General features: G+C 48.8%; 1 pseudogene; it reads right to left on the reverse strand.

Moving 5' to 3' along the window:
* Nucleotides 1-7,197: 7,197 nt before the first annotated feature.
* LOC136503941 (nuclear pore complex protein NUP214-like) overlaps nucleotides 7,198-26,764 on the reverse strand; it is a 59,354-nt pseudogene continuing 39,787 nt past the window's right edge.

Genomic DNA, 26,764 nt, shown 5'->3' on the forward strand with positions numbered 1-26,764 from the left:
TGTAAAAGGTTGTGTCGTCGTGGACGCGGGGCATGGCTTGGTTACACTGCTTTCCCTGTCTGTGTCGGTTAAGGACCGGCCGTTGCATAAGGCTCTAGGCAAGTCACGGACTTATTATCCCAAGCATATACTTGGGTATGGACGCTTGGAAGACTTGTTGCTCTCTTGTTGTGGGTTTCAGCTCTTTCCAGACCAACTGTTAGGGTTTCTTTTTGGTGGAGGAGGTCCTTGCACCGCACTGAGTCCGGGACTCAGGGGCGGGGGCTTGGAGTCCTAGTTTAGATGGGGACCTAGGACCCCAAGACAGGAGGGTGATGGGTTGATCCTACTTGTGTCTTGGGTACAAGAAGGGCATGTGTTTTTAGGGTACCTAACTAGGGGCATTGATTCGTGAATCGTCGGGCGATTCGGTACGGCTTGTCTACGGTTTAGCATCGTAGTAACAACTGAAAGATAAAAGATGGAAGATGAAAAAAGAAAATATGGTTGCTTACCACCTGCTTGAAAGTAGCACATGTGCTTACATAGAATGGTTAGTTAATGAACCAATGTGGCTATTAATAAAAATTGAATATAAGGACGCACGCTTAGTAATGCTTCCTGCAAATGCAATAAACCCACAAGCCAGATAGCCTTGCATATCCTTGGAGTCTTTTCTTTCCTCCTGTCGGGTAAGTCTTGCTGAGTACAATTGAGTACTCAGGGTTTTATTCCTCCTGTTGCAGGTGACAGGTGGATGCTTGAGCTGACCCTTGTGTGGATCCCTCCTGGTGGACTTAGAGAGGATTTCCTTTACGCCGCGATCGTAGTTTTATTTATAAATCTTACTAAATGTTTTTACAAATGAAAGTTTTATAATCTATTGTCCTAGTTCACATATCAATGCTTCACCATGACATGTTTAGATAGTTATTTCCACTGTAATTCTGATAACATGTTTATATTCCGCTGTTCAATTAAATTGTTTATAACTCTGATAATATGATTACATTCTGCTGATATAATAATAAATATTATACTCTGATGTGGTATTAAAGTGATGTAAGAAAATGGTTAAGAATGATGTAAGCTTTATTCTCTCGTTTGTGGTCCTGATGGCAAAAAATGTGGATTTTTGGGGTTCTCCCCTGGGGTGTGCCCGATGGAACTGAGTAATTTAGTGTTCTCCCCTGAGTGCTTAGTGTCTAATGGGAGACAAACACTCGTAGGAGGCATTAGATTAGGCGGTTCTACCACACATCATCAGTAGAGCGGCATCATGGTCGCCACAGGCGCTCCCCGGTGCTGCAGACGGTCTACCATGACTCCAGAGCAGGCACGCCATGGCCGATGCTCACCAAGGCGAACTACCATGAGTGGAGCCTGCTGATGAAGGTCAAGTTGCAGGCTCGGCGATTGTGGGAGGCGGTACATGTCAGTGGTGTTAGCTACGATGACGATCGCAGGGCGCTGGAGGCCGTGTGCGCCGCCATCCCGACCGAGCTCGGCGCCTCCCTCTCCAACAAGGCTACAACAAAGCTGGCGTGGGAAGTGATCGTCGTGGCGCGCGTTGGCGGAGATCGTGTGCACCGGGCGACGTTGCAGCGCCTCTAAGGGGAGTCGGAAGGCCTCGCCTTTTAGCCAGGTGAGCAAGTCGAGGAATTTGCCCTTCGCCTGACCAACCTGATGGAGCAGATGACGCGCAATGGCGACACCGACCTCATGGCGGAGCGCGTAGTGGAGAAATTCCACCGCTGCATGCCGAAGAAGTATGTGCAGATCGTCATGTCGATCGAGACACTCCTCGACTTTGAGCAGCTCACCATCGAGGATGTTGACCCTGGGAGGCCTCAAGGCAGTGTAGGACCGTGAAGAGGGGTCGGGCGCCGTCGGAGCCAAGCTAGAGCAGTGGCACACCTTCGAGAAGAAGAAGAAGGTGGAAGGATCTAAACCATCTAGCTCCTCCAAGGAACATCGCTAGTGTCCACGCGACGACAAGAAGGAGGAGAAGGGGCCCTAGGGTCAGGCAGGCATTGATGGCGGCGCCGCCGGCGAGCGCAAGGCGACCCAAGATGACACTTGCAACAACTGCAATAGGTCCGGCCACTGGGCCAAGGACTGCCGCCTTCCTCCATGCTGTGGTGGGTAGGCTCACGTCGCGCAAGTAGGGGAGGAGGATGCTGCTCTATTCCTAGTTCATGGGTGCATCGAGCCAAAGCAAGAAGCAGGGGAGGGGGTGAAATGTCAAAACTTCCCCCTTTCCGCATCGGCTAGCCCCGCACATCTCCACCTCGATGAACCGTGCACCAACGCCTTCCTCGGCAAAGGCGTAGGTGATGACAAGATCAATGGCTGGTACCTCGACACCAGTGCCACGCACCACATGACTGGTCGGTGCAAGTTCTTCTCTGACCTGGACTCTGGCGTGAAGGGCTCCGTCAAGTTTGGTGAAGCCTCCGCCGTCGAGATCAAGGGAATCAGCTCGATCATCTTCAAGGCCAAGATAGGGGAGCACCGCCTCCTCATCGGCATGTACTACATCCCGGCTTGAGGAACTCCATCATCAACATCGGGCAGCTAGACGAGAATGGCTCTCGAGTGGAGATCGAGGACGGCGTGCTGCGTACCTAGGATAAAAGCCACCATCTTCTCACCAAGGTGAACCAGGGAAGCAACCGTCTTTACGCGCTTCATGTGTAGGTGTCGCACCCCCTTTGCCTTGCCATGTGCCGGGATTATGAGGTATGGCGTTGGCATGAGCATTTCGGGCATCTTCACTTTGAGGCCCTAAAAATAGTTCAGCAAGGAGGAGATTGTTCGTGGCATGCCCTACGTCGACCACATTGAGTAGCTCTACGACACCTGTGTGGTGACCAAGCTAAAGCACCCGGCCCTTCCTGCGTTAAGCCTCCTACCACGCCATCGAGCAGTTTGAGCTAGTGCACGACGACCTCTGTGGTCTAGTGTCACCGGCCACTCCTGGAGGTTGGTGCTACTTCCTACTGCTCATCGACGATGCCACCCACAACATGTGGTGGGCCCATGCTGCTTGACTCTAAGGCGGTAGCTGCAGATGCCATCAAGCGCCACCAGGTAGCCACGGAGAAGAAGTGTGGCCGCAAGCTCCGGGTGCTTCGCATGGACGACGGTGGCGAGTTCACAACGGCTGAGTTCACGGCATACTATGCTGACAAGGGGATTCAGTGCCACTACTCCGTGCCCTACTCACCACAGCAGAATAGTGTGGATGAGCACCGTAATCAGACAGTGGTGGCAGCGACACATGCCCTCCTCAAGCAACGCGACATGCAGCGATCTACTGGGGCGAGACCGTAATGACCGTTGTACACCTGCTCAACCGTTCGCTGACCAGTGCTCTCAACGACAAGATGCCATATGGGGCCTGGCATGAGCGTAAGCCGACGGTCAGCTATCTACGCGTCTTTGGTTGCCTTGCCTTCGTCAAGGAGCTGAACCATGTTGGCAAGCTCAACGATCGTAGCTCGCCAGGGGTCATCATCGGCTACGCGAGGGGGCTAAGGCCTATCGCATGCTCGACCCGACGACACGGCGCGTGTGCATGGCGCGTGATGTCGTGTTCGATGAAGGATATGGTTGGGCATGGGACAAGGCGGTGGACGATAGGTTGGCGGCCACGCTCCGTGACTTCACCGTCGAGTATGCGTGGGTGGGCAGTGCTGAGGGAGCACAAGGTGCATCCTCATCGATGACTGGGTCTTCATCACCAGCACTGACCTCTTCATTAGCTCCGCCGCTCTCACCTTCACCAAATCCGGGGGAGCTCAGAAGCCCATTAGTGGTGGTCGGCAGTCCATCAGTGGAGATTGGGAGCTCACCGACACACTAGCCGACCTCTTCGGTGCACCAGCCGACCTCCCAGCATCTTCTACCTCGCCCACTGCGATAACAGCGCACGCAGGGTAGCTGGAGGTTGAGTACGTGACGCTGCTGGAGGATGATGAGACCGCCTGGATGCCTACTATGACAATGAGCCCCTCCGGTACCGCACGGTGGTGAACATCCTCGAAGAGCAGTCTCCATCGGACTAGCCCAAGTGGCTCTTCGCCTAGCTACATTTGACGCACGCCGGTGAGCCGACCACTTATGCTGAAGCGCAGGGTGATCTGGCGTGGCGAGCGGCGATGGACTAGGAGCTCAAGTCCGTCAAGTAGAACCGCACCTGGGAGCTGGTACCACTGCTTGACGGCCACCGCTCCATCACCCTGAAGTGGGTGTTCAAGCTCAAGAAGGATGGGTTGGGCGTGGTGATCAAGCACAAGGCGCGACTGGTAGCGCGCGGCTTCGTCTAGCAGGAGGAGATCGACTACGATGATGCTTTTTCCCTCGTGGCGCACATGGAGTCAGTCCATGTCCTCCTCGCGCTGGTGGCTCAAGAGGGGTGGCAAGTCCACCACATGGACGTGAAGTCTGCCTTCCTCAACGGCAACCTCAAGGAGGAGGTCTACGTGCACCAGCCACCAGGCTACGCAGTCGCCGGAGAAGAGGGGAAGGTGTGCCGCCTGCGTAAGGCACTCTACGGCATGCGCCAGGCACTGCACGCTTAGAACGCGAAGTTCGACGCCACACTCAAGAAGATGGGCTTCAACCAGATCACGCATGAGGCGGCGGTGTACCAGTGGGGCAGCGAACGCAACGTCCTACTGGTCAGCGTCTACGTCGATGACCTCATCATCACTAGCGCTGAAGAGCAGAAGGTGGATGTGTTCAAGGCGCAGATGAAAAAGGCATTCGACATGAGCGACCTCGGCCTCCTCATCTTCTACCTCGGCATCGAAGTGCACCAGGACACCAACGGGATCGCCCTCCGCCAAACCCACTATGCCAAGCGCATCCTTGAGCTTGGCGGCATGATAGGCTACAATCCGGCCCACACCCTGATGGAGGAGAAGCTCAAGCTAAGTCTGGAGAGCATGGTGGAGGAGGTCGATCCAACCCATTACTGGCGGCTGATCGGGAGCTTGCGCTATCTGGTCCACACCCGGCCGAACATCGCATTCACCGTCGGGTACATGAGCCGGGTCATGGAGCGGCCGATGATGGAGCATCTACAGGCCGTCAAGCGTATCCTGCGCTACGTGGCGGGCACCCTCGACTACGGTCTTCACTACGGAAGGGCCCCCGATACGGCGTGATTCATCGGCTACTATGATAGTGACCTCGTCGGCGATGTGGACACCAGCAAGAGCACAACCGGGACGATGTTCTTCCTCGGTGATTGCTTGGTCAGCTGGCAGTCCCTCAAGCAGAAGGTGGTGGCCCTCTCGAGCTGTGAAGTAGAGTACATCGCCACCACCACTACAGCAACTCAGGCACTATGGCTGTTAAGGATGCTGGCAGAGCTCCTTGGCAGGAAGGTGGATGTGGTTGAGCTGAAGGTGGACAACAAGTCTGCTCTAGCTCTGTCTTCCAGGAGAGAAGCAAGCACATCCGCATCAAGTACCACTTCATCAGAGATTGCTTGGAGGATGGGAGCATCAAGGCCAACCACATTGCCACTACTGATCAGCTGGTTGACATCTCACCAAGTCGCTAGGGAAGTCTAAGTTCCAAGAGATGAGGGAGAGGACTGGGCTACAATAGATTGCTTCCAGTGCTCGGCACAAGGCTTACGGGGAGAATGATAGATAAGCCTAGTGCTCGGCAACACTTGTATCTTACTTTTCTGTATTTTACTTTCTTTGGCTTTCAAGACTTTGTAATAGGAATATACTCAACATACACTTTAGTGGTTAGAAAATATGCTAGAACAGGTAGAAAGTAGATGCTGCCCTCTGCCCATAAGAGCAGGGGCACACCCTTATATCAGGACAAGCGGCCGAGGGTCAAGTTGCCCTCTGGTGGTTCCCCAAATCTGAATCTAAGATCTATTTTGGGCCAACACTTTCTAGAAGAAATGAGTAATGCAACCTAGCAGTTCCAACTCCAAATATCAATAGTTAACGGAACAATAAAATAAATGTAGGTGTATTTAATTGCCAGCAACTAGCAAAACTTTAAACTGATGACCACAGGTTGGAATGTTGGATGATTAATTGGGGCTCTTGCATTTATATCCTTGTTTTGTATCAAAATTGTGATTTTGCCCCTGTTTTTTAAACTTTGTGAATTTGCCCCTGCGTTTTTAAAACGAAGCACCAATTTGCCCCTATTCCATCATCCTCACCTAACGGTGTTAACTTTTATACAAATGACAACTATGCCCATGCGATTTTGCCCCTAGTTTTTATGGTTGTTTGTGATTTTACCCCTGATGTGGAATAAGACATTTATATTGTATTTTAACAAAAAATGGTTATATTTTACCAAATATATTTGGCACAATTTGCAATGATTTCAAATTAATTCATCCTCAAATAAAAGCAAGTGTGAAGTTCCTCAGAGTTTTTGGGTTCCTGTCTTCACGGTCTACATCAGGAGCCAATCGGGGTGTGGATGCTTCTAACAAATTGAACGATAATGTAGTGATTGCTACTGAAATCCACATTTCCACACAGCCAGCAGGCAACAGACATCGTCACATTCATCAAACAAATCTTTACAGAAATTATCTACTACTAGTAGGCAGTAGCTAGCACTCATACGGCACCAGGCAAGGGCGGCGTGGCAGGCGCAGGCGAGTGAGCTGGTGTGCCGCCGGCCGAGGCCGCCCCACCTCCACCGCGCAAGGCAGAGTGCGAGCAGGCCGGACCAGCGCTAGGCGAGGCCACCCTACGTCCTCTGCGTGAGGGGCAGCACACCAGCCGGTCTCGGGCGCCGGCATGAGAGGCCGCCCCGCGTCCTCTGCGCGATGGGGCGCACGACCACCGCCTCCGCCCCGCGCGTCCGTCACCGCCTGCGCTGCTGCCGCCACTGTACCCCGCCTTGGAAGCACCGCTGACACAGCCGCTGCCGCCAGACCCCGCCTTGGATGCGCCCCTGATGCAGCCGTCACCCGCGAGAAAGCCCGCGCCTACGTTTTCCTTCTGGTCGGATGGGGGGAGAGGCTGATAAGGGTCAGTTTGGTCTTTTTCCTTTTGTGTTTACAGATTTTGTATTTTTTAAATCATTTATTCTATCCAAAGCAGGGCAAACGGACATCCAAAGCAGGGCAAACGGAGGATTTGTTTCAAAATAACGAGGACAAAATCACAAAGTTTAAAAAACAAGGATAAAATCACAATCGGACTGCTAGAGTAGGGCAAGAACACAATTTTCCCATTAATTAAACACGTATGCAAACCATAAGCAATCTGTGCTGTCACACATTAGCGTCTATCCAAAACTTCCCTCCAAAAGTAAGTATTTGTTCAAAACAGAACATGACTTCAGAGATCTCACCACTGCCAAAACCACCACCAGATGAAGCTGCACCAGCAAAACCACCACTTTTGGAGGCAAGAGCAGCAAAACCTCCACCAGTAGCACCAGCAGCGAAACCACCACCTGCAGAAGCAGCGGGTGCTGAAAAGCCCCCACCTGATGCAGCACCAGCAAATCCAGCATTACTTGAAGATAAAGAACCAAAACCCCCAAATGTAGAAGCACTAGCAAATCCACTAAATCCTCCAGAACCTACACCTCCTAACTGGCGCGATTGTTCAAAAGAACCCAGCACTAATCCAAGTGCCTGTTGAGCACCAAACTGTGCAGGCTGCCCAAATCTTGACTGGACAGCCCCAATTTGTGCAGGCTAGGCAAATCCAGACTGTTGCCCAGATCCAATTTGTGCTGACTGACCAAAATCAGATTGAATTTGTGCAGGCTGACCAAAACCAGATTGAATTTGTGCTGTCTGCCCAAATCCTGCCTGCTGACCAGCTCCAATCTGTGCAGGCTTCCCAAATGCTGACTGCTGGCCAGATCCAATTTGTGCAGGCTGTGCAAATCCAGTAAGCCCGCTTGAGAACGAACTAGAAAAAGAACTAGAACTAGTTGATTGAGATGGTTGGGCTGGCTGAGCTGAAGAAATGATTAGCGACGCCGACCGGAAAAGCTGTCCTGGACTGGTTGTCAAAGTAAATGGTGTGCCCGAACTTTTATTGTCAGATGCACCAAAAGGATTAGACTTTTGAGGACTTGATGAAGAAGGCTGGGACCCGAGGCTGAATCCACCAAGGGCTCCCAAGTTGAGTTCGGCACTTGCAGAAGGCACCTCCTCTTCCATATCGTCTTCATCGGTTGAGATGGTGTCAGTGTTTAGTCCTACATCTTTCCTGTGGAAGTGACAACTGATTCTGATGTTGTTGGCGCTGTTTTAGGAACAGAGACATGAGTAGAAGGCAAGCTGGCGCCAGTTGTTGGAGGCACTGAAGGTTTGCTTTCAGTGGTCGATATGACTGAAGTCGAACTTGCAGAAACTATGGCCCCGTTTAGTTGCCAAAAAATTTTGCATAGTAACTATCACATCGAATCTTGCGGCACATGCATGGAGTACTAAATGTAGACGAAAAAAAAACTAATTACACAGTTGGTCGAGAAATCGCGAGACAAAACTTTTGAACCTAATTAGTCCATAATTAGACACTAATTACCAAATACAAACGAAATGCTACAGTGAGCCAAAATCCAAAATTTTTTTGGATCTAAACGCACCCTATGGTACTAGTTACCTCTGATATTAGTGTTTCAGGTTTGGAAGCTATCGATGCGGGACCCACGGGATACACCGCAAGGAAGAGAGGAGATCTAGTTTGATTAGGATTCCTTCCATGTAATCCTAGTAGTAATACTACCCTGTAATCCTACTAGGACTCTGCATTGTAAACCAACTAGGACTCTGGCCTCCTGACTATATAAAGGAGGGCAGGGCTCCTTAGATAGAGGACACGACACAATACAACGCAACACAACACCTTACAATCAATCCAACGCAAAGGCTAACGTTGACTGGACGTAGGGCTATTACTCGATCACGGTCGAGGGTCCGAACCAGGATAAATCGACTGTCTCTTGCGTTTACCGTCGAGTTCTGCATACGCTGAAGCCCGAACATACTGCCCCGGAGACCCCCGTGGCAGGCTATCGGTGGTGAAACATTGACAGCTGGCACGCCAGGTAGAGGCTTTCGACGAATTTGCATTCGAGACCTCGACGGACCTCGACAACATGATCTTCTCAACGGAATCAACCTTCATCTTCGGTTCATGGATCTACGAGGCAAGCGACGATGGCAAGCTCCAAAACCGTCTCCTCAAATATTCGGATCACGCCAAGCTCCAAAACCGTCTCCTCAAAGATTCGGATCACCAGGAAAACCTTTCTATTTCGACGACTACGACAGACCAACTCGCCGGAAGATTCGCGCAGCTCGTGATGTCTTATCCAACTCAGATTTCACGACGTCGCGCATCCGACTCAAACTCAGGCTCCGCATCCGAGATGGAGTCTTTACCGAGTTCTTTCGAGAAACCAAGTTCTTTTCCGGCGGGGCTCTAGAACGCGGCCTCAGCCTATCAAGAAAACAACTCGGAATACACTCAGAGTCCTTTCAAGAAGTCGGGTCCTCTCCCAATTAGACTCAACAACATAGCAAGATCTTACCAAGACCCGCTCCAAGAAGTCGCCGGTCCAGTGCGAAGGCTACGGCTTACCGGAGCACAGGAAGGCCTCATACTAACCATGACATCTCAAGATTGCCTCGTCCACTGGCCAGGTCCTATTCCCAGAAGCAGCAACGCCCGATTAGTTGATGAGACAGCCGTTCTACCCTACCAAAAAGGCAGTATGCTCTACGACACCGATGCCTCCACAGAAGACATCAACAACTCATGCAAGGCAGACATAGAAGTAGTACATGCCCGAGAAGTTTTTATGGTTCGACAATCACCGCTGATACCGCCACAAGCACTAGATGTCAGATCCTCAGATGAGTCAGAATCCAACATATCTCCCAACGCCCTGGAATATGATGGTGAGTCTGAGGGCCAGAAACAAGCCAGAGAAAGAAGAAATAAACTAAAAAAAGGTCGCAGACGCCACGCTAGACATCACAAAGAAGCCTGGATCAAGTACGAGACAGAATTAGCCGAGTACGGCAAGAAGAAATACGATCAAGAAGTCAGAGAAAGACGAGTAGCTAGGGCACGCAATGCTCCATATGATAAGATCCGAGAAGTGTTAGAAGAACTTGAAGCCATTTCACATCCCAATGAAGAACAAGAGCGACTCTGAGAACTTTTTCGAACAACATCCTTAAAAGCACACGACGAAACGACCCGCTCTAGAATACCCGCCGTTTTAGCCGGGCAAGAAGTACAAAGTCAAAGGAGGTCTGCTTTCGAGAGACTTGGACCAAGTGGAAGTCACAATAGAGAAAGTAGAAGGGACCATAGTCAAAACTACCGAATTGAACAACCAAGGAAGATCAGAAGCGAAGCACCCATTCAGACATCCCCGCAGAACTACTCTCACCAAAACGACAGTTGGCAGGAAGGAGGTGCCGAATCAAAATACAAAGAAATCGGAACGCACGATAGATTCCCCTGTTTTACAAACAGACTTGCTTCAATACGACTACCTCACAAGTTCAAGTCGTCCAACCACTCTAAATATGATGGCAAGACCGAACCAAGACAATGGCTCAAGATTTACTCGTAGTCGATTGAACTAGCCGGAGGAGACAAAGATAACAAGACCTTGTTCTTTCCCATGGCTCTAGAAACCATGCCCCATCAATGGTTCGACAAATTAAACCCAGGGTCAATCAGAAATTGGGAGGACTTGCAAAGAGTTTTCGGTGAAAATTTGACGGGTATCATTACGCACCCCATCACCCACGCAGAATTAAAAGGACTCAAGCAGAAAGGGGGCAAAAGTCTCAGAGATTACTATCGATGATTTGGCGAACTACGTGCTCAAGTATATGACATTACCGAACGAGAAGTAATCGAAGCTTTCTCTCACGGGATCATGGCTAGGTGGCAATTTTAGGACTTCTGCAAAGAAAATCTAAGAAACAATAAAGAATTCAGACACACAGTAGAAAAGATGATTACTGCAGAGAAGACACGAGAAATGTTCCCGGATAGAAACAACCGAGACAACCCGGACAAGCAAAATCATCGAAACATCGACAGCTGGCGCATACAAGTTGATAACTGAAGATGGAAAAGAAGTCAACAATACATGGCACATCAGCCAACTAAGAAGATTCTACGCATGAAAACAACTCAAGGGAGAATATATATACAAGCCACAAGAGATCAACGTTCATGATCAATAAAGATGGTGTTCCTCGACAACAGATGTCTTATTACAAATCTTTGCAAGTTGTTTTCACTGAGCATACCGGCCGAGAACAAAAGAGCTAAAAAGATGCTTGAGCCCGCCGATGAGGGTAGCTAATGAGCTGACACCTGATCCAAAAAGCAAAATGGCTGAAATCATGCCTGAGCATACCAGCCGAGAGCAAAAGAGTTGAAAAGATGCTTGAGCCCGCCGATGAGGGTAGCTAATAAGCTGACACCCGATCCAAAAAGCAAAATGACTGAAATCACGCCTGAGCATACCGGCCGAGAGCAAAAGAGCTGAAAACATGCTTGAGCCCGCCGATGAGGGTAGCTAATAAGCTAACACCCGAACCAAAAAGCAAAATGGCTGAAATCACGCCTGAGCATACCGGCTGAGAGAAAAAGAGCTGAAAAGATGCTTGAGCCCGCCGATGAGGGTAGCTAATAAGCTAACACTCGATCCAAAAAGCAAAATGGCTGAAATCACGCCTGAGCATACCGATCGAGAGCAAAAGAGCTGAAAAGATGCTTGAGCCCGCCGATGAGGGTAGCTAATAAGCTAATACCCGAACCAAAAAGCAAAATGACTGAAATCATGCCTGAGCATACCGGCTGAGAGCAAAAGAGCTGAAAAGATGCTTGAGCCCGCCGATGAGGGTAGCCAATAAGCTAACACCCGATCCAAAAAGCAAAATAGCTGAAATCATGCCTGAGCATACCGGCTAAGAGCAAAAGAGCTGAAAAAAATGCTTGAGCCAGCCGATGAGGGTAGCTAATAAGCTGACACCCGATCCAAAAAGCAAAATGGCTGAAATCATGCCTGAGCATACCTACTGAGAGCAAAAGAGCTAAAAAGATGCTTGAGCCCGCCGATGAGGTAGCTAATAAGCTGACACCCGATCCAAAAAGGAAAATGACTGAAATTATGGCAGAGCATATCGGCTAAGAGCAAAAGAGCTAAAAAATGCTCGAGCCCGCCGATGAGGGTAGCTAATAAGCTAACACCCGATTCAAAAAGCAAAATGGCTAAAATCATGCCTGAGCATACCGGCTGAGAGCAAAAGAGCTAAAAAAATGGTTGAGCCCGCCGATGAGGGTAGCTAATAAGCTGACACCCGATCCAAAAAGCAAAATGGTTGAAATTATGCCTGAGCATACCGGCCGAGAGCAAAAGAGCTGAAAAGATGCTTGAGCCCGTCGATGAGGGTAGCTAATAAGCTAACACCCGAACCAAAAAGCAAAATGGCTAAAATTATGCCTGAGCATACCGGCCGAGAGCAAAAGAGCTGAAAAGATGCTTGAGCCCGCCGATGAGGGTAGCTAATAAGCTAACACCCGAACCAAAAAGCAAAATGGCTGAAACAAGCCTGTTGTCTGACTACTCGTCATAGTTTCCGACTACTTTGGCTGCGATGACCGACTACTCGACAGCTCATGTCCAAGTACTCGCAAGCTGATGTTCGGGGGCTACAACCACTAGGGTCTCTTGAGCGCAAAATGTCAGGATCGCGCGCTAATTCTACCACGCGGCCATCAATCAAGCTAAGTCATGGTTTAATATTTTTTTAAATATTCTTTAATCATCATATATCCCTTGATATTATCCATATGCCTCTGCGGTTCTACTACAGTTGATTTACCTGGGTTGTTGATGCCTTAATCCGTGAAGCCTACTCGTCGGAAAGGGAACCATTTTCTGGACCACGTCATCAAATAAGGAGCTCGCCCACCGCTGGCTGCCTTACTTGGCCACTACTTCGTTCGGTGAGACACACGCCCCGCGCTGTCTTACTCGGTTGCTGCTCTACAAGTCACCAGGATGTCCGACTACTCGGCCACGGTGATCGACTACTCGGTTGGGGTGATCAACTACTCGGCAGCTAAGCTCAACCTTGTTGCGGTGATTTGGAAATTCTAAGGTGGGGGTGATACGGGGTCTCCGGTGAGGGGACTGCCCACCCAAAGCCTTTTGACGGATTATATAGGTTGCCTTACTTGGATCGGATCATGATCGAACGAGAAGATTTTGCGTCAGCAAGATGAGCATGAATATGAGGATGCACATGCATATTTATATGTACTTTCATTACTCAAGTGAAACAAAGGAAGAGGCATGACATACAGCAGCATGCAAGAAGACATCAAGCACGCAAGCTAATTATGGAAAGTACTCGGTGGCGCAACTGTGTGGACTTGCAACGGTATATGGATAGCCTACTGCAGTTCACGGGTTACTTGGATACACCCTTGAGAATGTCTACAAGATCCTACATATCCTCAGAAGAGGTTTTCAGTTCTTTGAACAACTCAGATTCAAGACCCTCCAATTTTTTGTTCCAAATAGCAAGAGGCGCGGGGGCTACACTCAGTGAGTGCACTTTTCTTCAAAAAAACGCACATCACTTAGAAGACTTCTTCAAGACAGGAGTTTTCAAACAACATAAGATTCAAAACCCTCCAACTTTTTGTTCCAAATAGCAAGAGGCTCGGGGGCTACACTCAGTGAGTGCACTTTTTTATTCAAAAAAGTGCACGTCACCAAGAAGACTTCTTCAAGACAGACCACTTCAAGGCCTCACGACAAAAAGAACCCGGACCGAGCTATATCCGAGTTCTTTTTTTATAAAGAACCCAGGTATATGCTCGGGAGCCCTTCGACGAAGAATCAGAGCAATTTCAAGACAAGACCCTCTAGCTCCTTGTTTAAAATAGCAAGAGGCTCAGGGGCTACACCAAGATGGAAGTATTTTTTCTTCAAAAAAGCACACATCACTCGAAGATCCCAAGAAACGCTATATGGTTTCACTCAAGAAAGCACCTGGACGATGCTTGTTCCTACTCGGCAAGACCTGAAGGAATAAGACGAAGCTTCCAGAGCTCAACCATGAAGTGCTCGAGGGCTTGTCGATACGAGACCCACGGGATACACCTCAAGGAAGAGAGGAGATCTAGTTTGATTAGGATTCCTCCCATGTAATCCTAGTAGTAATACTACCATGTAATCCTACTAGGACTCTACATTGTAAACCAACTAGGACTCTGGCCTCCTGACTATATAAAGGAGGACAGGGCTCCTTAGATGGAGGACACGACACAACACAACGCAACGCAACACAACACTTTACAATTAATCCAACATAAAGGCTAACGCCGACTGGACGTAGGGCTATTACTTGATCACGGTCGAGGGTCCAAACCAGGATAAATCGACTGTCTCTTGCGTTTACCGTCGAGTTCTGCATACGCTGAAGCACGAACATACTGCCCCGGGGACCCCGTGGCAGACTATCGGTGGTGAAACATCGACAAAAGCATTTTGACTCAAACCAGTTGACGAATCCTTAGCAAGAGTAGGGACTGAGCTAGACACAGTATCCCCAGATACTGTTGGAGAAGCTTTCTGCATTGAGCTAGATAAAATATCCGAAGTTTTCGCACCTGATGAGACTGATGTGGCTGAAGAGGAAACAGTCGGCCTTAAGGAGTATGAATTGGTCTGAGTAACAGGAGCTGACGAGAATGCAGAAGGTTGAGGTGCCATTTTGGGTGTATCTTTCACAGTGTTCTGTACAGCATCGCCAACCCCACTTAGCTGGTCAGTCTTCTCATGTAATACAGCAGGCTTGGAATGTTCAGAAGTAAAAGACGATTTGCCAAGATCTCCAAATATGCCACCCTTGTTCTGTAGAGAAGCACCGAGTCCTTTTATGTTCCCCAAAGATGGCATTGACTGACTATCCTGTCTGTTCTTCATAGTTAATGTAGGCAAATCTCCAGACTCCCCAGTAGTTTTCACAGACAGTGGACTCTGAGAAGTTTTTGCAGCTGTTATGGAAGGTAAGATATTTGGCTCTGTGTGGGCATTACTTTTAGGGGTTATAGTGGTTTTGAAGGTTAGAGTATTTGGCTTAGACACGGTATGTTTTGTTCCAAAGGATGGAACACTGGATGGGTTGATACTATCTTGTGCACCCATACGTGTGTAACTGAATGATGGTGGTGAAGATGGTGTCAATTTTGAAGATTGTGCAGTGCTTTTCATTTGCCCTGGTAACTCAAAATGCTTTTGCTCTGACATTTGAGATGACCCAGTTGATTCCTTTACCCATTTGAACAAAGGGTTCTGTTGGGGTCCTGATGGTTTTTCTTTTACATCTGAAACTGTCAGAAAATGTTCCAAGTTAAGAATTACAAAGACTGATGATATAATAAGAATCTTTGTGATCTTAATAGAAACCCCATAAAATTGATGTCTAAGGCTTGTAAAAACTTACCTTCACTCAGAGAACGCAGTCTGCTTACATATGATTCTACTATAGATGAATTGGAGCTATCGCTTGACTTTTCCTGTGATATTGCTGCCATTTGAGAATCAAATATTTTCTTGTTTGACCTGAATGGTAGATCACTGCTGATCTTGAGGCGGTGTTGCTGTGCTATTCTTTTAACAGTTGTTTTCTGAGGTTCCAAACTAGCCAGGCTCTAAAAAATTGACAAATAATTTGTAGTCAGATTTATTGCTTATCCACCACTGCACCACATGAAGAACAATATGTAATAAAAAACAAAGACCCACATCTTCTTTCCAAGTCATGTGCATGTTACATGAGAAAATGCAATGTTTTGGGTCTAGGCTCAATAACTTACCATATCCAGTGATTCTCTCCTCCTTCGAGTGGTCTCAGGCTCACCACTCCTGGAAGGCCCTAATATTCCCTTTGAATGCTCATTCACCGATGGAAACCGCTTAATTGGCTTAGGAGTGCTGCCTGAAAATTTGGTTGCATCAGTTGTGTGGGCTAAACCAATTGACTCAAACAACTCTTTGGTCACCGCCCCCTGCTTCCTAGTAGGAGAACCCATATTTAACACAGATATCTGCTTTGAAAGGCATTCAGATAGCTGCTCAGCAGCTGCCAACTGCGAGTTCAGTGCATTATATACACTGGATAATTGTGTCTGACTAAAAAAGTAAAAGCGAGAAATAGGTTAAAAATCATCGTATTCATGAAAAGATCCACAAAAGAAAAGGTGAAACAAAACACACAAACTATTGGAATATAGAGAATTGCACTGACAAATAGAACTACGTACACAACAAACTTAGTTATTATCCAGAAAGAGCATGTAAAAAATAGCAAAGCATACTATATAAGTATATAGCTTAATCGATATGAGTGATGCTAACCATACAATGTGCAGAGAATTTGAGTTTGTTACAAACAAAAAAATACAAAGCAAAAGAGTATTTTCATCAAAATATTCTGATGAGAACTGTTAGACTAGCGCCTATAGGGCCGGCCATGGGCCTTGGCGCCCACGCCTTGTGGCTGGGCTGCCTGTTGGGATTATAATAGTTGATCTCAGATTAGGCAAGGATCTCCGTTGACTGAGTGTATTCTATAAACCCTACATGATCCTTGCCTATATATTGTAGCCTCTTGTACACATATGAATTAATCTATTATTCCCGAGCCATATCCACTTTCATGGTATCAGCCGCCTAGGTCTTTTCCTTCCGCTGCAACTACTCGCGCGCCGCGACTGCTTTGCGCGCCGGCTCTCGCCGTGCAGCGCCCCTCTCCCTTGCGCGCCAGTTTCCCTGTGCATCGCCCCCCATGGCAGGCACCCCCCGTCCATCCCTAAGGCTGGGGATGACGCCACCTCTGCTGCCGCCACCACCCTCACCGCCGCCCAGCTGGATGAGACGAACCAGCGTCTCACCAAGGAGAAGGCGAGTGAGGCCGCTGCTGCCGCCCAATGCCAGGCCGCGCGCGACGCCACCTTGGTCCGCGCCCTTCGGGCTGAAGATAAGGCTGCAGCTGCCACCAAGGAACGCGACGCCGCTGCCCAGCGCGCCAGCGAGGCCCTGGTGCACGCTGCCAATGAGCGCGCGGCCGCCACCGCTGCCTCTACCGACAGCGAGTCCTCCACAGCAGCTCCGGCACCCACCGACCTCCACTCCGCCATGCTGCTTCACGAGGCGCTGGCCCTCTTGAACCTGTATGCCCAGGCAGTCGCCGTCAACAACATCCGGACTCACGTCACCATTATCCTCGACGTCGACTCCGGCAACTTCAACCGCTGGCGCGATCAGTTCATGCTGGTCCTTGGCAAGTTTTCCCTCCAGGATCACGTCAGCCTTCCCCCTCCGGCCCATGTCTCCCCAGACTGGACTCAGATGGACTGCGTCGTCAAGTCCTGGATCGTCGCCACGCTCACCGACGACCTTGCTGAAATCGTCTCCGCCCAGGGCTCCACTGCCCGACACGCCTAGCTCGCCGTCAAATCTCAGTTTCTCGGTAACCGGGAGGTGCGCACCATTCATCTTGAGATGAAGTTTCGCAACTTTGTCCAAGGCGATCTCTTCGTCACCGACTACTGTCGCCGCCTAAAGATGGCTGACGATCTCACGACCCTTGGCGAGGTCATTACTGATCGCACCCTCGTCCTCAACGTGATCCGTGGCCTCAGCGAGCGCTTCAGCCATGTCGGGGCCCTCCTTCATCGTGCTTGGCCCTTCCCCTCCTTCCTGGAGGCACGTGACAACCTCATCCTCGAGGAACTCACCCTAGAGAACCGAAAGGACACCCCTGCCACCGCACTCGCTGCCTCTACCACGTCGAGCTCTTCGAACCCTGCCCCACCGTCGTCTGGCACGGGCTCTGGGGGCGCTGGCGGCTCCAAGTCCTTTAACAACCGTTGCAGCAAGCACGGCGGCGGTGGCAAGGGCGGTACCAACAGTAGCAGCGCTGGAGGACAGGGTGGTCCGCGGCCTCCTGCTGGTGCACAACAGCAGGCTGGCGCTCCTCAGCCCGCCGCCACCAACCAGAATTGGTCTACCATCTACAACCCCTGGATGGGGTCCATCCAGATGTGGCCGGGGGGGGGCTCGACCTCCACTGGCGCCCCTCCCGCTGCATCCACAGCAGCAGCAGGCCCTCATCGCCCAGCAGCAGCATGCTGCTGCCCCTACTGCCACCGACAGCACCAGTCAGCGGGCTGCGCCGGGTTGCTACAACCCTGTTGCCGGCCTTTCTTCTTGGGATCCGTCAGCCCTCGCCTCCACCTTCAGCACGACGTTGCTGACTCCGCCTCCGTCCAACGAGTGGTATTTCGACTCAGGTGCTACTTCACACATGACCTCTCAATCCGCTTCCCTTTCGCATGTTCTTTTCCCGCGGTATCCTACTCCTTCATCTATTATTGTCGGTAATGGCTCTATTCTTCCTGTCACTGCCACTGGCTCCACAGAGTTGTCTCCCGCTTTACGTCTTAATAATGTTCTTGTTTCCCCACAAATTATTAAGAACCTTATCTCTGTTCGCCAATTTACTACCGATAATAATTGCTCTATTGAGTTTGACCCTGCTGGTTGTTCTGTGAAGGCTCTTCCATCTCGGACCGAGATTGTCAGGTGCAATAGCTCCAAACCACTATACCCACTGCGCCTCCCTCCAGCACACTCTCTTGTCGCCCGGGCTACCTCCCCGCTGTGGCATCGGCGTCTTGGCCATCCCGGTCATGAGGCGTTATCGAAGCTTGCGTCTAGTGTTTCATGTCAGATTGAGGATTGTTTAGATTTGTGTCATGCGTGTCAGTTACGGCGTCATGCTCGTCTGCCCTTTCATGTGTCCACCTCTCGTGCGTCTAGCAAGTTTGATCTCATTCATTGTGACTTGTGGACCTCTCTGATTGTCAGTATTTCCAGTTATAAATATTATTTGGTTATACTTGATGATTGCACTCATTACTTGTGGACTTTTCCTCTGCACCTCAAATTTGACACTTTCAGCACACTCGCTCACTTCATCGCCTACGCCTCCACTCAATTTGGTGCCCAAGTCAAGGTTGTATAGTGCGATAACGGGAAAGAGTTTGACAACTCTAGCGCCCATAACTTCTTCCTCACTTAGGGCATCCACCTTTGCATGTCCTGCCCCTACACTTCGCCTCAAAATGGTAAAGTCGAATGCATTATTCGCTCTATCAATAATGTCATTCGCTCCCTGTTATTTTAGGCGTCCATGCCTCCCTCCTAATGGGTCGAGGCTCTCTCCACGGCGACCACCTTGCTCAACATCTTGCCCACCAAGACTCTCCACTTCTCCACGCCCCACCTTGCTCTCTATGGCACGTCTTTGGCGTATGATGACTTGCGAGTCTTTGGTTGCAAATGTTACCCAAACCTGTTCGCCACCGCTCCTCGTAAACTCGCTCCTCGGTCCGTCCTCTGCGTCTTCCTTGGCTACTCCGCTCATCACAAAGGATACCGCTGCCTTGATCTCTCTTCCAATAAAGTTATCATCTCAAGGCATGTCATCTTCAATGAAACTACCTTCCCCTTTGTCGAGCGCAATGGCCCACAAATTCCCGCGGACTTTGAGTTTCTTGATGCTATTGATGTTGTGCCCATTCCTATTTGACTGCCGCACAAGTTTTTGCCTACAGGAACCTCTCCCAGCACCTCTGGCGCCACTGTCGATCCCATTGTGACTGTGCCTGGGGCGCCCCCGACGTCGTCAGCACTACCTGATGATCCCTCGACGCCCGCGCTCTACATCTCGCCTGTGCTGCGTATGCCGGGGATCCAGGCAGGCTCCTCCACCGCGCCACGCGCGGCCACCGACGTCCCTACTGCACCACGCGCGGCCCCCGACGCGCCCAGCACGCTTGTGCCCCCTGCGGCTCCTGTTGGAGGCGCCTCTCCCCATGGGCTGTACATCTCGCCCGCACTTCGTGCAGGCTCGATGTCCCTTGTGGGCTCCCTAGCACCGACGTCGCCTCCTCAGGCACCCCATGGACCCCCGCCCGGGTTCCCACCACTCCTGTTGACACAAATCCCAAGGTGGCTGCAACAGATGGCGCCCCTGTGCCCGATGCTTTAGATTTTCGCAGTCTTGCTGGTGCCCTACAGTACTTGACGTTCACCCGGGCAGACATTGCCTATGCTGTACAGCAGGTCTGCCTTCATATGCATGACGCCCGAGAGCCTCACCTCGTGGCTCTCAAGCGGATTCTTCACTATGTTCGTGGCACTCTCCACCTCGGTCTCCTGCTGCGACCGTCTGAAGGGTCAAGATGGCAGACTAGAGGGGGGGGGGGTGAATAGACTTTTCTAAAATTAATTGCGTCGGCTAACCAAAACAAGTGCGGAATTATAACTATCGATCTAGCCAAGACTACACCCCTCTATCTATGTTCTCTAGCACCTTTCAAAGATACTAATTAAGCAACAAAGGTGCCGGGCTAGCTAGAGCTCACCTAACCAAATCTAGGAGCAAGGTCATACAAACCTATGCCACTAGTGCTTTAAGCAACAAGGGAGCTCCTACACATGCTAGTAAGCAAAAGCACAAAGCCAACTAAGCTCACTAGCAATGCTCAATAACAAGGCAACCAATGCCGAATTAGAGAGCGCAATTACTTAGCTACACAAACTAAGCAATGTGACTAACAAGATTACACAAACCAAATTAGCCACGCAAGGGAGCTACTTCTATGCTACACAAGCAAGAAGATAATTAGCAAGCTACACAAGCTAACTAATTACTAAAGCAACACCACAAGCTCAATGTATATGAAAGTAATTGCAAGCTTGTGTAACGTGAATGCAAACCAACGGGAAGAACAAGGTTGACACGATGATTTTTCTCCTGAGGTTCACGTGTTTGCCAACACGCTAGCCCCCATTGTGTCGACCACTCACTTGGTGGTTCGGCGGCTAATTGGCATCACCCGCCAAGCCCGCACGTCGGGCGCCGCAAGAACCTACCCCGGAAGTGAGGGTAACTCAATGACACGCTTTACTAAAGTTGCTCTTCGCGGCTCCCGCGGGGCGAGCGCAATACCCCTCACAAAGCACTTCTCCGGAGCGCCGCACAAGCTTCTTGCGGGCTTCGACGGAGACCACCACCAAGCCATCTAGGAGGTGGCAACCTCCAAGAGTAATAAGCACCACCGGCTTACAACTCGATCACCTAGTGCCACTCGATACAACCTCACGATGCAATCGCACTAGAATCGCTCACTCACATAATCGAATGATCACTATCAAGTATGTGTGAGATGGAGGGCTCCTAAGCACTCTCAAGCATGGACACAAAGTCCCCCAAGGTGCTCAGCACTAGCCATGGCCGAAGGCCACTTCTATTTATAGCCCCATGGGCTAAACTAGCCGTTACCCCTTTACTGGGCGTTTTTCGGGCCGACCGAACACAGCACCGGACGCTGCACCGGACGCACCGACCGTGCATACCGGACGTGTCCGGTCGCTATACCGGACGTGTCCAGCAGCTGCTAGACCGACACGTGTCCGACCATTGCCTCCAACGGCTCTCTGACATGACGACCGGACGCTCAGCACGAAACGATCGGACGCTCAACCGCTGTGTCCGGTTGAGTCCAGTAAGCCTCCAGGGCCGACCGGACGTGACAGTTAGAAACCAACCAGACGCTGAGCCTCAGCGTCCGGTCAAGTACAGCAAGCACCCACGGACGATCGGACGCGTCCGGTCACACCGGACCGGACGCTGCCAGCGTCCGATCGACCGGACGTGTCCGATCGCTGAGTACATCGCTGAATACTGGACGTGTCCGGTCACCATACCAGACACGTTCGGTCACTCTGTAACTAGCGCGACTCACTCATTTTCATCACCAACTTTTTCTCCTTTGCAAATGTGCCAACACCACCAAGTGTACACCATCATGTGTGCGTGTGTTAGCATTTTCACAATCATCTTTCAAAGGATTAGCCACTCAACTTGCCACGCCACTCGATCCTAGCAACGATGCAAAGTTAGATCACTCGAGTGGCACTAGATGACCGATATGCAAACAAGTTTGCCCCTTTTGATAGTACGGCCATCTATCCTAAACCCGGTCATAAACTTCTCTACACACCTATGACCGGTGAAATGAAATGCCCTAGGTTATACCTTTGCCTTGCGCATTCCATTCCATATCCTCCAATGTTGATGCAACACATACACCAACAAGATCAACAATGATATAATCCACTTTATATCATCATGTGATCATATTGGTTCATCGATCTTGACTTTACTTGCTCTTCACCGTTGCCATCGTCCATCGGCGCAAGTCTTGCTCAAGCTTCACCGCCACACGGTCCATCACTCCAAAGCCTTCGACTTGCCCTTCATGCTTGCAACCGGTCCATTAAGCAAGTCTTGTCTTGATCTTCTCCACCTTGATCACATGACTCAATGTCATATCTCATGTGCATTTAAGCTCCTTCATCATCACATGTGTGAGCTTTGCAACATCTCCAAGCCATTTTCACCTTCATGGCATATGTTGCTCACACACATGTACCTGTGGACTAATCACCTGTGTATCTCACATAAACACAATTAGTTCACCTAAGTTGTCACTCAATTACCAAAACCAAACAAGGACCTTTCACCGTCTACTTCAACCGATCTTGTTGTCTACACTCATGCTGATTAGGTTGGTTGCCCAGACACATGCAAGTCCAACTCGGGCTATGATGTGTTCCTTGGCGACAACCTCGTCTCTTGGTCCTCCAAGCGTCAGAACACGGTGTCAAGATCCAGCGCTGAAGCCGAGTATCGCGCGATGGCCAATGGAGTGGCCAAGGCCACCTGGCTCCGTCAGCTTCTCCAGGAGTTGCGTGCCCTCTTCGGCGTGCCACAGTGGTGTTTTGTGACAACATCAGTGCCGTCTACATGTCCTCCAACCCTGTTCAGCATCAGCGCACTAAACACATTGAGATCGACCTTCACTTCGTTCGGGAGCAAGTTGCAGTTGGTGATCTTCGTGCCCTGCATGTTCCAACCTCTTCACAATATGCGGACATCTTTGCTAAGGGACTTCCCTCTTCGGTATTCACGGAGTTCAGATCTAGTCTAAACGTGCAGAGTGGCTGACGATTCGACTGCGGAGGCGTGTTAGACTAGCGCCTATAGGGCCGGCCATGGGCCTTGGCACCCACACCTTGTGGCTGGGCTGCCTGTTGGGATTATAGTAGTTGATCTTAGATTAGGCAAGGATCTCCGTTGATTGGGTGTATTCTATAAACCCTACATGATCCTTGCCTATATATTGTACCCTCTTGTACACATATGAATTAATCTATTATTCCCGAGCCATATCCACTTTCAAGAACAAACATAAAAGCGAAAGGTTACATGCATTTATGTGCTACATAGTCCCTTTGAAAGGAGCGGAGCATAAAAAGGCCACTTGTTCAGTTGTTTGTCATCCAATTGATGATAATCACTAAGGGTGTGTTTGGTTTGAGGAATGAGGTGGTCCATCTTCTTCTCACTCCTTACTTTTTCTATTTGGTTTGTGGAATGGAATGAGTTGATATATCACCACCTCATTCATCACAAGCTAATAATTAGTATATGCATGAGGAATGGATTGATTCCACCAAAATTCATGGGATAAACTCATGATGCATCACCTCATGAAGCATGGGATGAACTCCATAAACCAAACACACCATAAATGTATATGAAATTTGTAGCAAAATGGTCTAACAGTTAAATACCTCGACCTTGTCTTATTAGAATAAACAGCTCTTCGATTAGAAGCAACTCTTCCTGTTTCACTGGATCTGTTCATCTCCAGATTATTGAAGTGCCTCTCCAGCTCGACCAGCTGATTTGTCAAATTCTGTATGACAAAGGACTTATTATTCTCCTCTGATGTCATACAAACAAATGAAGTTTGTCAGAATGTTAGATAGTGGTACCTGGTTAGCTTTGAGGATATTTTGTCTCTTCACTTCGAATTCTGGACTCAATTTCTGACGGTTCCATATATCCCAGTACTGATTATCTGAACACTGGCTAACAATTCCTTTCATGTAAGTTTGCCTAACAGAAACTGAAGAGAACAAAAAATAATGTAACATATCAGCCCACGTTTTCTGGTGGCTTCATTCATTTGTCAGTGATCCAATGAAGCAAATTAAATGTAGCTATTAATCAAGAATAATCACTTGTATTTCTTCAAAAAAAAAAAGGATGTGCCTGTTCTACCTACTTACTAAAAAGATAACCAAAAGAACATCGAATGTCTCACCTTGAAACATCTTGTTCCTCAGATCTTCAATTTTTGAACATTGTTCCTCTACTTTGCCCTGGGGATTAAAACAAGCTACATTTAGTAAATTTTTTATAAGAGAGGAATGGACAGCACCACAGACACACAGCTGAGGGAGGAAGAGTTGGGGGGCGCTCGCAATTATGATATACCTTGAAGACCTGCAACAACTCCAAAAGGTTTTGCAAGCCATCCTCAAACATAGAAAGAGGACGCTGCTGGAAGGTTATGCAGGCATCTCTGAAACCACCATCCTTTTCTATATACGCTAGTAGGGCATCTAACTCCTTCGTCATTTCATTTAGTGTCGGAGACAGACAAGATGCCAAAGTATAAGTATGTAGGTGATGCTCCATGAGACAACAAATAAGATGTGCACTTATTACTTAAAGTTCCTTGCATTCATGGTAGTATTTCCTAGAGGTCTGAGGAAAGTAAATAAAGATAGAAAAAACAATGTAATAATTAAAGATGTTCAGCTGTCTTACACAGTAAAACTTTTTAGACAGGTCTTGTTCAGAATCGGATCTTGTGCCCATCTTGGAGTTTCTAGAATAGTCTGCTGGTGCTTGTGTCCTGCTGTTATGTGATTTGCCCATAGATTGCTGTGACGGAGGTGATTCACGCAATGATTGAGGTGCTTCAGAGCTTCCTGTCCGAAATCCACTTGATGAAGATCCAATTGGGGAAGGTTTAGCTGGAGATATCGATGGTGAAGGTACAGAGCTTAAGGCAACTGGAGCACCAAAAACTTTTCTATCAGCGGTGTTGCTGGTTTGGGGCGAAGGAACTCCAAAACCAACCTCATTCCTTTCACCGATCTTGGCAGGGACAGATCCACTAGAGGTGAACAATGAAGACTTGAAACCATAGACATCACCATCTTTATTGGAGTTTTGAGATCCACCAAATATTCCCACTGATTGAGCTGAATCAAGGCCTTCTTTACCAGTTTGGCTGTTTCTAAAACTTCTGCTGCTTGATTTCAAGGAAGGAGCTAATCCATTAGGTGCATTGCCTCCTGTTGGATTCATGCCTTCATTATTGACAGTAGAAAAACTGGAAGATATTGTAGGTTTTGTGTTTCCTGTTAATGCTAAGCTAGGCAAAGCTGCAAGTGGAGCAGTCGCATTCACTTGCTTGGTGTCTAAGGGCTTCTTATTGGAAGAGATAAGCAACGAATTGCCAGTTGTTTCCTGTTCTTTTAAAGCTGAGATACTGTTTTTCACATTCATTTCCTGCTGGTTGGTACCTGCGGATATAACATAAGGGAACTTTAGTTTTCGAAAGCACTTGGAGAAACAAAAAGATAGCTCATCAAAGTGCAACTTAGAAGCTCTTGGCTAACATCCTTTTACCTGTTTGTGCAGTAGAGGGCTCAGCACCATGTTCTGCGAGAGTACTCTTAGATACTGAGCCTGTAACACTTGGAGTCAACTCCTTGTCAGATACAGTTGCAGGTGAAATATGTTTTTCATCATAGTCCTCATTGGTAGACACAGTAGCATGAGGTAAATCAGAAGGGTCCGAAATCTTAAACAATATACAGTGTCAATACAAAATGTTTCTCCAACAGAAGTTCAATATTTAGAAGTTAAAGTAGCTAAAGTGACCAAATTTTCACAATATTACGCTGACAAGTATCAACAAACAATATTTACCTGGCGAGGTAATATACAACTAGTTTGCCTTCACCAGTCAAACAGAGTAGAATATGTTGAGGGGCAACTTCTTTTTGTTCAGGTCCAACTGTTACAGTGATCTTTTGAAATAATGAAACATTCTCAACACCAAACCCATGACATTGTCATCGCCATTCTCTGAAAAATCACAAAAGAAGACCAGAACTGTTTAGACTTCATTTTCGAAGAGAAGCAACAGCATATCATAAAAGCCATGTTTCCTGGGATAGGATTTACCTTGCAAGTCAATCCTAGGACTGTATTTATCCTCCAACATTTCAAGATATATTACAGTTTTTTCATCATCATGTGCGGATGGCCACTTCAGAAGGGCAATGTGTTCATCAATGCCCTTTTTATTGGAAGCCACCATGAGATCCCTAAAAATTATTTTTAAAAAATCCCCACTTACAAGTTCCCACCAAGACTTAGATGGCCTGGTTAGAGCTATACCTAGTAGTGAGAAGCTTTTTATAGGAGGAGATCTTAATGGGCATGTAGGTACTACAAGCGCAGGTTTCGAGACAGTTCATGGAGGTTTTGGGTATGGTAGCAGGAATCAGGAGGGGGAGGAAGTTCTGGACTTCGCGGTAGCTTTTGACCTGATGATAGCCAACACTTTCTTTAGAAAGAGAGAATCTCATCTAGTGACCTTCAGTAGCGGACAACACTGTAGCCAGATTGACTTTGTCCTCGCAAGAAGAAAGGACAAACGAGCATGCTTGGATTGCAAGGTGATACCAGGGGAGTGTGTTG

This window comes from Miscanthus floridulus, chromosome 1, assembly GCF_019320115.1.
Source record: "Miscanthus floridulus cultivar M001 chromosome 1, ASM1932011v1, whole genome shotgun sequence".
NCBI classification, from domain to species: domain Eukaryota; kingdom Viridiplantae; phylum Streptophyta; class Magnoliopsida; order Poales; family Poaceae; genus Miscanthus; species Miscanthus floridulus.